This window comes from Pelobates fuscus, chromosome 5 (assembly GCF_036172605.1).
Source record: "Pelobates fuscus isolate aPelFus1 chromosome 5, aPelFus1.pri, whole genome shotgun sequence".
In the NCBI taxonomy this organism is placed as follows: domain Eukaryota; kingdom Metazoa; phylum Chordata; class Amphibia; order Anura; family Pelobatidae; genus Pelobates; species Pelobates fuscus.
In genome coordinates, this window is record NC_086321.1 from 14139550 (window position 1) to 14155636 (window position 16087).

General features: G+C 42.3%; 1 long non-coding RNA gene across 1 annotated transcript; it reads right to left on the reverse strand.

Annotated features, from left to right (window-relative positions):
- Window positions 1–933: 933 nt before the first annotated feature.
- On the reverse strand, window positions 934–15908 carry LOC134612372 (uncharacterized). Its single transcript, XR_010090927.1, has 2 exons — window positions 15621–15908; window positions 934–1573 (listed from the first exon to the last, which is right to left on the reverse strand). It is a non-coding gene; the product is annotated as an uncharacterized LOC134612372 (long non-coding RNA).
- Window positions 15909–16087: the final 179 nt, after the last annotated feature.

Genomic DNA, 16087 nt, shown 5'->3' on the forward strand with positions numbered 1-16087 from the left:
CACCCTCACAAATACACGACACCCACACACATCACACAAACGCACACATCACACAAACAGTACCCTCACACAGCACAGTAACAGGACCCTAACAAAACACACAAACACCCTCACACAGCACACTACCAGCACCCTCACACACAAACAGCACCCACACAAACACCCTCACCCACATAGCACACTACCAGCACCCTCACCCACACATTGAATGGTGTTCACAAACCAACAAAGGGATCTGAGTGATATTTTCGCAAAGAGTGCGCTCAGAACCAAACTATTCGGTGATATGACTTTTGAGGGGTTCTGAAGTTATTAAAATGGGTATTTGGGGTGTTTTGGAATATTGTATATATTTCTGTATCTGAGAGATAATTGAGTTAAAGCCTTTTCTCACGCAATTATCTCTTAGGCACAGAGTGTAACGGATCGACGGGCACCCCGACTGGGTACCTCCGTTGAAGGATGCTCCTAGTGCTTCCTGAGGACTCCAAGCACTGCAGCAGACACCACAACCACCGAACCGGAGAAGCATACGAATGCTCTCAAGCATTTGAATGCTGTAAACAGCTGAACAGGAAAAGTATACAATCAGCTTACACTCCTGGCAATCAGCATACAATCCAATTCCCCCAATAACGAGACGACACTTTGTTTTGAGGTCAAGCAGAACTGATGTTTAATGGCAGGTACTCTGCTTTTATGCAGTGCTCCCCTACAAGGGAGACGCCCACAGGCAATTAGACATTAACCAGCCATATAACGGTTACATCCCACAGATTCCCTCCCCTCTGCTTGGGAGATAATTTAGTTTCTTACTGTATCTACTCAATTATCTCCAAGCTAAAACTTATACTTTTTTTATCGGGGGATTTTTTTTTTTGCTGGCACGAGCCTAGTATCACTGTCAGTATCCCCCCCCAGTCTGAGCTCAGGTACCCTCTGCCACTTGAGAGGGTTCGTTTTTATTGTGGGGAAAATATTTTAAATAAATACGCATGGAATGCTATGTTTTAAATCAGCAGAAATGTCTAAGGAATGACAATCAAAAAAATAAAAAAAAATCTTGAAGCATAGACACTATTTTAAATCCATCAGTTAACCAGGATCGGGCAACACATGGCCCCAACCAACTAAAAAATGACTGTTAATGACAAGATTACAAGAGGAACAAACCTCCCGTCCACCACAAAACAACTTTCAATTCTATAGCATCACAATAATTATGTCCAGGAATAAAAGCTTGGGGAAAATGGGGGACAAGTAGAACCAGGAATACACATTCACAGAAGGGAGGATTTATTATATTTTTCCATTTTAACCCCTGCCATGTTACCCTGGAAGTAACATGGAAACAAATATTTTGGTAAATAAACAAAACAAATCTTTAAACATATGACTGTTGGCTGCCCATACCAGTTCCTTAAACCATATAAATGACCAAGATGCAAACTAGTTTGGATGTTACGAGCCTAGGCCAATTCGATCGCCATGTCCTCGGTGCAAGAATTGTACGTGATTTAGCGCATGGAGAGCTCGTTTGAAAGCCAGTCAAGTCCTTCATATAGACCGGTTCCTTTGTGATGTAATTCCAGTAAAATACAAGTTTAGCAGGCTAAGATTGCCACAAGGCATATGTATGTATATGTGTTTGTAGTATCAGTTAGTTAATAACACGTAGCTAAGATACTGTCATCACTGTACTGACCAGGTGCAGGAATGTAAGAACTGGAATTACGCGTCCCTCTCCTTTGTATCAGATGAGCCACGTGGTTAGACCGGATGGATGAGTTTAGACTCTATTCATTAAATAGGTTAAGGGTATGTGTGGGTGTAGTTAATTGTGGGAGGAGCTACAGTGCTATATAAGGAATGTACTCTATGTATTCAGTACTCAGACTTTGCTGTATTTTGGTGACGCTAGTCCCTCTGAGTCCCGATCGGTGATCCAATAAAGAATCTCTTCCTTCCTGAAGAAACCTGTGTCCATCTCTCTGTGCTTGGCTTCCGTCAGTTTCTCCGGTATCATTTGGTGCATTGGCCGGGAAGCTCATCGTTCAACGGTAGCTGAGAGGCAGAGGCGTGAGACGGTCTATCTTTGCCCACGTTCTCTACGGCTGCACCCCTGAACTTCTGCGTGGACCTCCCTTCGTCTCGGCGCCACTGGTCTGTTGTCCAGGAGATCATCGGCCTCTACGTGAGAAGTGCTGGGGTGTCCCCGTCGATGAGTGTGAACTCAGGTTCAGGAACGAGGAGGTAAGATAACTGCTGTTTTAGACGGCAGGACCCGCTAGGGGTATACCGATTGTGCGGTAGGCCCAAAGGGGTTTTTGAATCTGTATCTGCCCCCTCTGTCGGAGGGAAGGAGCGAAGGCGCACCGCTCGATCGAACGCTCTTTAGTCAGACCGTTTGATTTGGTTAGTCAGGCGGGGTCCTGGTGTAAGATAGCCCTAGCCGGACACCGGTGTCTTGTCTAGACTAGCGTTCTAGGGTGTATATTACGTTCGCTAGGTCGGAGGGACCGGGAGACTAAGCGGCGCCTGTGTAAATTCGGTTCGCTAGTTCTCATCCTATCTGGGCTAAGTGGGAAGGCGTGTAAATTTGGAACCCACTAGACTTTTGATAGTGCGACTAAGAGGCGCCTGTGTAAATTCGGTTCTCTAGCTCGCTATATATGTGGTGATTGGGCAGTGTGGCTAACCAAAACGGGTGTATATAGTTTTAGGTAGTCCATTCAAGGTACTGGCCAATAGTTTAGTTGGGAATTGTAAATGTGTTAACGATTGTTTTAGTAAAGTGTATATCTTGTTAGATAGCGCGAGCTCAGCCGTCTAGCGAGAGTGTTAATAGTGTGTTGCTGTATTATAGTGCACGGTACCATAACCCTGTATATTTACTGACATTATATAATAAGTACTAATCATTGTCGTCCATTGCATGTTTAACACCATAACCACTAATAATTGTATTGTGACCTTAACTTGTGCTTTGACCTATGCTAACCGTACTGTAACCGCTATTTGTAAAAGACGATGTTACTGGGGTGTGTTATAGACGGGTAATTCGTATATAGAGAATTATAGCGTGGGTGACTGTATAGTTACGCCAAAGGGCATAATATTGATTATATAGTGACTGGTGTAACAGCTGTGTGTGTACGGGAATTCCCTGAGTGTTTATTGTTATTGTGTACGTTTCACTTGGTAACCGTACCACGTGGTGCTGTTGCCAGAGGAAACGGGTGTGACTGTTGAATAGTACGCGTGTATAGTATTCGTTGTCGACGACGTTCCATTGTTAAGTATGGGTGCGTCGCAGTCAACGATTCCGGATCCCTTAGGATGTATGGTTAAGAATTTTAAAAAGGGATTCAAAGTTTGTGATTTTGGGGTAAAGATGTCTCCTGTACGTTTGGTCACTTTGTGTACTAGGGAGTGGCCTACTTTGGTTGCGGCATGGCCGCCACGTGGCAGTTTGGATCCAACTCTGGTACAGCGCTTACACGTGGCTGTATCGGGTAGGCCTGAACTTTACGGCCAGTTTCCTTATATTGACTGTTGGAGACAGGCCGTAAATGACTCGCCAAAATGGCTCCAGACATGCCACGAGGAGCAGTGTCGCCTCATGGTAGCTAGGACTTGCTCGTCCACTAGGACTGGTGTTAGGCCCATTTTGGACACGCCCCCTGAGTCCGAGATCCCTTTGCCGCCCCCTTACTTTCCGTTAAGAAGAAGTGACGCAAACGCAGGAAGTCCTGCACCCCTCCCCTCATTACCCTCATCCACTTCCGCTTCCTCCTCCAGTACAGGATCCACCCCCCCTCGTACTAAATCTCCCCTTCCGGAACCAGAATCCACCCCCATTAGAAACGAATATCCTGATTTGGCGCCACTTCAGACTTCCGGTCAAGCTTCATCTAGCTCGGCTCGAAGTGTTTTATTTACGACCTTTTCCCAAAACCGACCTCCCACATCCCCATACCCTATCTCTCCCCGACCGGAACCCATGACTGACGCCTCTCTACGTAGCCCCATCCAAACCCGACAGTTGACTGGTGCCCAACAATTAAAGCACTATCAGATGCCTCTTCGTCTGAATCCCGGGTCAGCTTATATCGATGCCGCAGGTCAAATGGCACACGCTGACCCAGTCTTCGTATATGTCCCATTTACCACAACCGATCTTTTAAACTGGAAGACCCATAATTCCTCGTATACTGAGAAACCACAAGCTATGACTGATCTGTTCACCTCAATAGTACAGACGCATAATCCGACATGGGCTGATTGCCAGCAGTTACTAATGACTTTATTTAACAATGAGGAAAGGACAAGAATAAATCAAGCAGCCATTAAAGCATTAGAAGATAGAGCCCGTGCTTTGAACCAAGCTAATCCAGCAGCATGGGCCGCAACACATTATCCCAACACTGATCCCGATTGGAACGTAAATGGTGCTGATATGGTTCAACTCAGAGCCTATAGAGACGCTATAATTGCTGGCATGAAAGCCGGAGGAAAGAAAGCCATTAACATGTCGAAGACAGTTGAGGTGATCCAGAAAAGCGATGAAGCGCCCAGTGTCTTTTATGACCGATTATTGGAGGCGTACCGCTTGTACACCCCCTTTAATCCGGAAGACGCAGACAATTCCCGAATGGTGAACTCCGCCTTTGTCAGCCAAGCTTACGGAGATATTAAGCGCAAGCTACAAAAGCTAGAAGGGTTTGCAGGTATGTCCATCACCCAACTAATGGAGGTAGCAAATAAGGTCTATATGAACAGGGATACAGAAAGTAAGAAAGAGGAAGAGCGCAAGATGCGTAAAAAGGCTGATATGCTAGCGGTAGCGATCGCAGGCGTAGATAAACGGGGCCCAGATAGAGGCAATAATAGATGGAGTAGGGAGCCTTTGAGTAGGGATCAGTGTGCGTATTGCAAGGAAGAAGGGCATTGGAGGAACGAATGTCCGCAAAGAGAGCAGTACGAGAGGGTCCTACCCAGGGCAGGCTACGGAAACTTTAGAGGCAGAGCGAGAGGTAGAGGAGGCCCCGGAGGGAGTAATGGTTATAGAGGGAGTAATGGGAACAGAGGAAGTGTTAGGAAAGACAGATATATTCCAGCAGCGCAAAGGTCCCGCGATAGAGAAGGTAGGGACTTCGTAGGATTGGCTGACACGGTCATGGAGGACTATTGATACCGACCGGGCTCCATCCCCCTTGGTCGAGCGGAGCCTATGGTCGATGTATCAATAGGGGGGAAAAGGAGTGCGTTCATGATCGACACTGGTGCTGAACATTCAGTGGTGACTAATCTAGTTGCTCCTCCATCTGGAAGGACTATTACTGTGATAGGAGCAACTGGAAGAAGTGCTGAAAAACCGGTTCTTAAAAGTCGACTCTGTACATTGGGAGGCCACGTAGTAAAACACCAATTCCTTTATATGCCTGAATGTCCAGTCCAATTGCTGGGACGTGATATGCTATCAAAATTACAAGCGCAGATTACGTTCCTACCAAATGGAACAACATCCTTAAAGTTTAATGGACCTTCAGGTATTATGACTTTATCCGTACCAAAGGAAGAAGAGTGGCGACTTTATACAGTGTTGACTAGCCAAAACCCTAGGAGTGATGAGACATTGTTTAACATACCAGGAGTTTGGGCAGAGAACAACCCACCAGGACTGGCCCGCAATATTCCACCAATAAAAATTGAACTGAAACATGGGGTTTATCCAGTGAGCCTAAGACAATATCACATTCCGCAGAAGGCTAAGAAGAACATCCAATCCTATCTGGATAAGTTCATACGGTATGGTATCCTAAAATTCTGTACTTCCCCCTGGAACACCCCATTGCTGCCTGTTCAAAAGCCCGGTACAGATGAGTATCGACCTGTACAGGACTTAAGAGCAGTCAATGATGCGGTTGTTAGCATACATCCAGTTGTACCCAATCCATATAACCTGCTTGCTTTAATTCCGGGCGGGGCTACTTACTTCACAGATAAGGCAATAGAGATACCCCAACCACTAAAAAACAAACAGAGATAGCAAACCTACTAAAAAGTGTGCCCTCTTACAACACCAAAAAACAATAATATAACAAATGAAGAAGTAGGGATGCAAAACCAGAGATACACTTCTAAGGTGCAGATATAAAAATATATATGCATACAACCTTTCAGTTACGAAGTAGGCGATATCTATAAAAACAAATCGCACATAGTGTATTACATAATAAACATAGAGGACACGCAGGATGATAATGTGGAACTCACAAGATTGTAGTGATAATCAAGCCCATCATCCTCAGTCAGAAAGTATCTTCAGAATATATGAGATAAAATCTTCTATTTTTCCTTATAAGGTAAAAGAGACCAAATAATAGTGCAGGTGTAAATAAAATATAACAAAATTTATTATACAATGCACTTACAACAGGGTCCAAATAAAAACGCATGAAAATCCACTCCGCAAGGTGGTAATGACAGCATACAAAGTGAGTCCCCCAAACAGTGTAATCCGACGCGTTTCGTCTAGATGACTTCCTCAGGGATTCTGTTTCTCTGTTCTCAGATCGCCGTTTAAATATGCCGCCAGAATACCGGAATGTGTTTCATCTGTGTAGATTCTCCGTCGCGTGCGTTTCAGTTTGGAACGCACTACCTCCGTCCGGCGTCACTTCCGGTTCCGGTTTAGCGATGTAACACTTCCGTGCGTTCCATATTGGAACGCACAGGCGAAAAAACGGAACATAAAAGAAAAGACCTATTTACATAGTTACAATAAGAATGTCCCATCATGAAAAGATATCCGGCTGTTATTAGTGTGAAAAATATGTGACTCAAAAATGAATAGCTCCAAAAATAAATGGGTAAAAATGAATGAATAAAATAAACTAAAATAAACTGAAATAAAATAAAAATAAAAATGTGATGTATCTAATAATCATGGGACACCTTTTGACATCCATATCAAATAACTATGTATCACAATACTGTTTTCCCAAAAAACATATGTATCTATTATAAATCCAATATGCATATGTATCTATTATAAATCCAATATGTATATATATATGGGCACTACAATACAAATATTTATTAGTTGCTATTAATGCTCCAGTTGGGAGAATAAAAAATATAAATATAAATATAAATATAAAATTGTTGCTCCAAAAGACATCTCTGAAACTTAAGAGACAAGAATTAGAACCAAAAACCAAAAATACATAATTATAAACTAGTATCTAGTATCTAAAAAGAGAAAAAGAGAAAAGGACAGAAAAAAAGTAGCAAAAAAATTAAGTAGAAAAAAATTAATTAAGTAGAAAAAAATTAAATTAATCCTGTAAGATCTATATCCATATTTAGGCCTTGCTTAAGGGTGCCCAAATTATAGATCCACTGTGCTTCCTTTTTATTTAGTAGTATCGATCTGTTACCTCCTCTCCAATTTTTTTCCGCTCTATCAATCCCAAAGGCCAAAAAATTCTCCCATGCAAAAGACGGACAAGTGTTGCAGTGTTTAGGAACACTATGTTCCGTTTTATTGGTACGGATATTATAAAAATGTTCCGCCAGTCTAGTATGTAGTTTGCGTGTTGTTCGTCCTATATATTGTGCACCACAACCGCATTGTAAAAGGTAAATGACAAACGTGGTGGAACATTGAATAAATTTTTTTATATCATACTTTTTATTAGTATACGTACCAGTAAAATCATGTGTGGATCTTTTTTGGAATTTACAAGTGGAGCATTTCCCACAACTAAAAAAACCTTTTAAATCAAATAAACGGGTGTTGACTTTTTTTGTGCGCAATAAACTAGGTGCCAAATGGTTTTTTAGATTTTCTGCCTTTTTGTATATCACCATTGGTTTTTCTGGAATCACTTTTCCTAATATGTCGTCCTTCTTTAGTATGTGCCAATGTCTTTTTAGAATTGTTTCCATTTTTTTGGCCTGAGGATTAAATCTGGTGATGAAAGCATATTCAAATCTGTTGTTAGTTTTCTTTTCTTGAAAAACATCTCGGTTTCTCAATAAAGATTGTCTTTCCAAACTTTTTATTTGTTCCTCATCCTGATTCATTTTATTTAGGTCATAACCCTTTTCATAGTATCTTTTTTTAATTATCTGATTTTGTTCCTCAAATATTGATATATCTGTACAATTGCGTCTTAGACGCATCATTTGGCCCCTAGGGACATTAGTAAGCCACGGACCGTAATGTGAGCTGGACTTGTTAATTGCTGTATTGCAGTCTGTGCTTTTGAAGAAGGTTTTGCTTTTTAATTGTTCTTCTTCAACATAAAGGGTGACGTCCAAAAAATCAATGGAAGTAGGGTGTATGGCTGATGTAAAGTGTAAATTGTAATCGTTATTGTTGATATTATTAATGAAAGATATCAGTTCCTCTGTCTGACCTTCCCATATGATTAGAACATCATCTATGTAGCGTCGCCATAGGACAAGACCGCCCCCGGCCGCTTGATCTATCGTGATGGCCCTGGACTCCCAATGGGACACGTAAAGATTAGCAAAGCTCGGGGCGAATCTTGTCCCCATGGCGACGCCACATAGCTGCAGATAGAAAGTGGAATCGAACCAGAAATAGTTCTTGGTTAGTACAAAATTAATGCAGTCAATCAGAAAATCAATTTGGTGTATGTTTAGTAACTGTTTGGAAACCAAGATCTCTTTTATGGCTCTTAACCCCTTACAATGAGGGATGCTTGTGTATAAGGAGGATACATCTACTGTGGCCATAATATAAGTGGATTTCCACTTGATTTTTTGGAGATCATATAAGATGTGTCTAGTGTCCTTAATGTATGATGGAACCATTAGCACATAAGGCTGAAGGAAAAAGTCGACATATTCGGATAGCCTAGAAGATAAAGAATCAATCCCGCTAATGATGGGGCGGCCTGGCGGGTTAATTTGATCCTTATGAATTTTTGGAAGAAAGTAAAATATTGCCGTTTTACATTCTCTATTAAACAAATAATCAAATTCTTCCTTTATGATTATTTCTTTTTGCATCCCAGCTGATAGGAGGTTATTTAGATCTTGTAAAAATACTTGTGTTGGATCTTTGGATAAGATTTTATATGTGGTGGAATCTCCTAAGATCCTGTTAGCCTCTGTCATATAGAATAATCTGCTCATAATAACTATCCCCCCTCCCTTATCTGCTTCTTTGATGATCAAATCAAAATTATCAGTCAATTGTTTTATTGCTTCTTTCTCTTTCTTGGAGAGATTTGGGGTATATTTATTATGTGAGATCTTTTCCAAATCATCCTGAACAAGTTCATTGAACAGCTCAAGATATTTGTTTTTTTCCATATGGGGATAGAAATTGGACTTGTTTTTTAACTTAGAATGTATTATCGGTATTGTGGGTGATTCACCGCTTTCAGAAGGATCTTTTTTGATAGGTGGTGGTTCCTCTATTTTTTCTCTCTGTCTTTTTTCAAAAAATCTCTTTCTGGTCAATTTTTTTAGAAATATTTGATTATCCAGAAATAGAGAAAACGGTTGTGGATTGGTAGCTGGAGCATATTTCAAACCTTTTTGTAAAAGGGATAATTGATGTGGAGTGAGGTCAATATTGGAGATATTAAAAATACCTTCAACCTTTTTTTTGGGAATTATTTCCTGGTTTGGAATGGAAGAGGGTAATCCTCTGTTTCTATGTAAGGTCTTTTTTTGTTTGGGGATCTTACATTGTGCAGTCGGTTGCGTGTGGGTAGGAAATGGGAAGAACATCCAATCCTATCTGGATAAGTTCATACGGTATGGTATCCTAAAATTCTGTACTTCCCCCTGGAACACCCCATTGCTGCCTGTTCAAAAGCCCGGTACAGATGAGTATCGACCTGTACAGGACTTAAGAGCAGTCAATGATGCGGTTGTTAGCATACATCCAGTTGTACCCAATCCATATAACCTGCTTGCTTTAATTCCGGGCGGGGCTACTTACTTCACAGTCTTAGATCTCAAAGATGCCTTCTTTTGCCTCCGAATTGCCGCAGAAAGTCAATGTATTTTCGCTTTCCAGTGGGAGAACGCTGTAACGGGCTCAAAACGCCAAATGACTTGGACAAGACTGCCCCAAGGGTTTAAAAATTCACCTACCCTATTTGGTTCAGCCCTAAGTCAAGATCTATTGGATTTCGAGTCCATCCCAGGAGAGTGTGTATTGTTACAATATGTAGATGACTTGTTGATAGCAGCAGTTACAAAAGAAATCTGTCAGCAAGCAACGCACGATCTACTACACATTCTCTGGAAGGCAGGATACAAGGTGTCTAGAAAGAAGGCTCAGTTGTGTTTGCCAACTGTCAAGTATCTAGGATTCCATATCTCTGAAGGTCAAAGAATTATGGGGCCAGAGAGAAAAGAAGCTGTCTGCCAAATACCAATACCCAAGAATAGAAGACAAGTGCGAGAATTCTTGGGGGCAGCAGGCTTCTGTAGGATATGGATTCCCAGCTATGCGATACTGGCAAAACCTCTGTACGCAGCCATCAAAGGTACAGAGCACGACCCCTTCTTATGGACCCAAGAACAGCAAACGGCATTTGAAGATGTGAAGAAGGCTTTGATGAGTGCCCCAGCATTAGGTCTACCTGATCACACACGACCATTCTACTTATATGTACACGAGCAAAGAAGAATGGCTGTGGGAGTATTGACACAGTACTTGGGATCATGGCAAAGACCTGTTGCCTACATGTCTAAGCAACTGGATGCAGTGGCCAGCGGACTTCCACCTTGTCTAAGAGCCGTAGCTGCAGCCGCCCTGCTAGTAGCTGAAGCCGATAAACTCACTCTGGGTCAAGAACTTTATGTACGAGTCCCACATGCAGTACAGACGTTGTTGGATTACAAAGGAAATCATTGGTTTAGTAACAGCCGTATGACCAAGTATCAAGCAATGTTGTGTGAAAACCCAAGAGTGCATTTAGAGACTGTAAACACCTTAAATCCAGCTACCCTTTTGCTGCAACCTACTGAAAGTCAACATGATTGTTTGGAAGTAATGGATGAAGTATTTTCAAGTAGACCAGATCTTCGTGATTTTCCCATCCAGAACCCCGATGTTCAATATTACACCGACGGCAGTAGTTATGTGAAAGAAGGGATCCGCTATGCAGGATATGCAGTGACAACAATAGACAAGGTGATAGAAGCTCGGCCACTGGCGAAAGGAACATCAGCACAAAAGGCAGAATTAATAGCACTAACACGAGCGTTACAATTGGCTGAAGGTTTAAGAGTAAATATCTATACGGACTCTAAGTATGCGTTTTTAACCACTCATGCCCACGGAGCTTTGTATAAAGAAAGAGGACTACTGAATTCAGAAGGCAAAGAAATCAAGTACGCAGCTGAAATCCTACAACTATTGGAAGCAGTGTGGGAGCCGAAAGAAGTCGGTATCATACATTGTCGAGCGCATCTGAGAGGAGATGGTGATGTAACCAAGGGAAATCGGATGGCAGATAGTGCAGCTAAGCGTGCTGCTGAATCAGGAAGACAGGAGTATGTGGGGCATATAGCTGCTCTTATACCAACTCCACTGTCCCAATGGACTCCAGTTTATACAGCTCAAGAAGAGGAGTGGTTAAAGACTGAACCGGGAAAGTATCTGGAGAACAAGTGGTATCAGCTAGAAGATGGAAGAATAGTCATACCAGCATCACTAGCGGTAGAAATTGTCCAAAATTATCACAACGGGACACATTCTGGGAGAGACAGTACTGAAGAATCTCTTAGAAAACATTTCTACATACCAAGATTGTCCAACTTGACTCAGGCCATTGTACGCAGATGTGTAACGTGTGCTAAGAATAATGCAAGACAAGGACCAGTAAAGCCACCAGGAGTCCAGTTTATGGGGGGACTCCCCATGTCCGATCTACAAATAGACTTTACAGTAATGCCTAAATCGGGTGGACATCGTTACCTGTTGGTAATTGTGTGCACCTATTCAGGCTGGGTAGAAGCATGTCCTACTCGTACAGAGAAAGCAGGAGAAGTTGTAAGATTCCTGCTACGAGAAATAATACCCCGATATGGACTACCCTGTTCTATAGGATCGGACAATGGTCCAGCTTTTGTTCATCAGTGCCTACAACAACTGACTCATATGCTTGGTATAAAGTGGAGGCTTCATACTGCATATAGACCCCAGAGTTCTGGTAAGGTAGAGAGAATGAATAGAACTATAAAGAACCAGTTGGCTAAAATGTGTCAGGAAACCCAACTTAAGTGGAACGTTCTCTTACCCATAGCTTTATTGCGAATCCGCAGTACCCCTACCAGAAGGATGGGCCTCTCTCCTTTTGAAATCATGTATGGGCGACCACCTCCCGTACTTGGTAACTTAAGGGGGGACTTGAGTCAGTTGGGAGAAGGAATTACCCGGCAGCAGGTTGTAGAGTTGGGTAAGACTATGGAGGAGGTACAGAAATGGGTACAAGATAGATTACCTGTGAATATTTATCCCCCTGTTCATAGTTATCATCCAGGAGACCAAGTGTGGATTAAAGAGTGGAATAATGTACCGTTAGGGCCCAAGTGGAGAGGTCCTTATGTTGTTCTTTTGTCTACCCCTACAGCGATAAAAGTAGCCGAAGTAACTCCGTGGATACATCACTCCAGGGTTAAACCAGCAGCAGTCGATTCTTGGCAAGTTACAGTAGATCCAGAGAATCCCTGCAAGATCCGGTTAAAACGCACTACTCAGTCGGAGTAACGAGGAATTATTGTGGATTACAAATTTTATTGTTACAGGTGTGAGTGAGAAGGCCATAATAAAGCCTGTCCGCTTACCATCACATAGTGTATAAGCCAGGAAAGTCTCGAAGGGACACCTGTGAAGACGAGCAGAACTCCATTCCCTGCAGCCCTCACATCCTGGAAGCTGAGGTTCCATCGCACGGACGAAGACTGAGGATGACGGCGAAAGATGTGCTTTTGATTGTGTTTATTTACATGTGTTTTTATATTCAGGAAGGTAGAGGTACCGACACTCCTAGCTGTGAGGTATGCATTAAGACTACGAGAACAGGTAACCATATTTCCCAAACCCTAATTTGGCATTCACAATACGAGTGTAAAGGAGATGTATCGAGATGTAGATACTTAAATATAGATTATAGTGTGTGCCATTTAGGAGTAGGAGAACCTAAGTGCTTCAGTCCGGAGTATCAACCTCGTACAATCTGGTTGACTCTCAGGAATGGAGATCCTCAGGGGACCCTAATTAATAAAACGGTGTTAGAATCCGTACATTCTTCGGGTGTTCTGCTATTTGATGCGTGTAAAGCGATATCGAGTGGTAGAAAGCCGTGGAATGTATGTGGGGATCTTAGATGGGAGAGGACGTATGGGTCTAACGATAAATATATTTGTCCCAGTAGCAAAAATAAATATGTAAGTCCTAGATGCCCAAATAGAGATTATAACTTTTGCCCATATTGGTCTTGTGTGGGGTGGGCAACTTGGGGACAGACAGTAGACAAAGACATGATAGTGACTAAGTTGCCGACTAGCCCTTATTGTAAGTCTATGGAATGCAACCCAGTCCATATACTCATTAATAACCCCGACAAGTTCTTAGATAAGTATGGAAATTTATTTGGGTTTCAAATATACGGGACGGGTTTAGATCCTGGGACATTATTGTTTATAGGAATAGAGACTGATACGGTATCCTCCCAGACTCATCAAGTATACCATTCCTTTTACGAAGAGATGAGTATAGATAATAAGATCCCCCATAATGCTAAAAACCTGTTCATCGATTTAGCTGAAAGTATTGCCGGTAGTCTTAATGTTACCAACTGCTATGTGTGTGGAGGTACTAACATGGGAGACCAATGGCCTTGGGAAGCAAAGGAGGTAATGTCCGGTTCTGAGGCAGTTGACCAACTAATATCTACACAAGCCGATTATCATTTGAGTGTTAGAGGTAAATCTGAGTGGAGATTAAAGACCTCCATCATAGGTTATGTTTGCATAGCAAGGAAAGGAATAATGTATAATACTTCTGTAGGAGAATTAACTTGTCTAGGGCAAAAAGCTTATGATGATGATACTAAAAATACAACTTGGTGGTCGGCTTCAAATGTCTCAGAACCATCTAACCCGTTTGCTAGATATGCCAGTTTAAAGGATGTGTGGTTTGATTTATCCATCACATCTACCTGGAGAGCCCCAGCAAATTTGTACTGGATCTGTGGTAAGAAAGCCTATTCGGAGTTGCCACAGGACTGGGAAGGGGCATGTGTGTTGGGTATGCTCAAACCATCCTTCTTCTTGTTACCGATTGAAACAGGTGAGACTTTAGGTGTTAAAGTGTATGATGTGAATCATAGGAAGAAAAGGGGACCCTTAGAGATAGGCGCCTGGGAAGATAATGAATGGCCTCCCCAGCGTATTATAGATTATTATGGGCCAGCCACGTGGGCTGAGGATGGTACCTTTGGTTATAGAACCCCTATTTATATGCTCAACCGTATTATAAGATTACAGGCGGTGGTTGAGATTATCACAAATGAGACATCACAAGCGCTCAATCTTCTAGCGAAGCATAACACCAGGATGAGGACAGCAGTCTACCAAAATAGATTAGCCTTGGATTACCTTTTGGCAGTAGAGGGAGGTGTATGTGGGAAGTTTAACCTAAGTAATTGCTGTCTTCAAATAGATGACGAAGGGCAAGCAATAGCTGAGCTTACTAGCCATATGGTTAAACTAGCGCATGTGCCTACTCAGGTATGGAAAGGGTACAATCCAAGTAGTTGGTTTGGTAGCTGGTATGAGTGGTTTGGAGGGCTTAAGGCAGTGGTAGGTGGAGTCCTACTGATTTTACTGTTGTGTCTACTCCTACCGTGTCTTATACCCTTAGTAGTTAGGTCTGTGCAAAGCCTGATAGGAAGTATAGCAGAGAGGAAGGCTGCTGCACAGATAATGGCGATATATAAGTATAAGGCTCTAGATCAGGGAGAACCAATGCAAGAAGATGAATGTTGAAGATTCACATCATAAGATAAGTCTGGTCTGGTTCATGGTAACCTGAGGTATATGCAAACCAAGGTTAAGTGATGCCTCAAGTAATTGTGAAATATCAGAGGCATCAAAGGGGGGAATGTGATGTAATTCCAGTAAAATACAAGTTTAGCAGGCTAAGATTGCCACAAGGCATATGTATGTATATGTGTTTGTAGTATCAGTTAGTTAATAACACGTAGCTAAGATACTGTCATCACTGTACTGACCAGGTGCAGGAATGTAAGAACTGGAATTACGCGTCCCTCTCCTTTGTATCAGATGAGCCACGTGGTTAGACCGGATGGATGAGTTTAGACTCTATTCATTAAATAGGTTAAGGGTATGTGTGGGTGTAGTTAATTGTGGGAGGAGCTACAGTGCTATATAAGGAATGTACTCTATGTATTCAGTACTCAGACTTTGCTGTATTTTGGTGACGCTAGTCCCTCTGAGTCCCGATCGGTGATCCAATAAAGAATCTCTTCCTTCCTGAAGAAACCTGTGTCCATCTCTCTGTGCTTGGCTTCCGTCAGTTTCTCCGGTATCACCTTGAGTCGCACAAGTTGCTTGCACATACCAAATCTTATTACGAAGAGTCTGGAGTGTCAATTTGTCTGTCATTTCACTGATCGCCATGGTGTTGGGCAGGTCTTGCTTATTTGCAAAGACTAGAAGTACTGCATCTCTCAGCTCATCCTCCTGAAGCATTTTCTGTAATTCTTCGGCAGCTTCCTGAATTCTCTCTCTGTCATTACTATCTACAACGAAAATGAGACCCTGCGTGTTCTGGAAATAGTGTCTCCAGAGGGGTCGGATTTTATCCTGGCCACCAACATCCCACAGCTGCTGCTGCTTCTGCCGTGCTCTGCTCGCTCCAACTTATACTTTTTTATGCATTTTTATAACTTTATGATTTTATTAAAGACACGGAGGCGAGTATTATGCATAACTCTTTCTTTATTTCCTCAGCAGCAAAGATAGAGGAATATAAATATTGTCAAAAAATGAAAGAAAA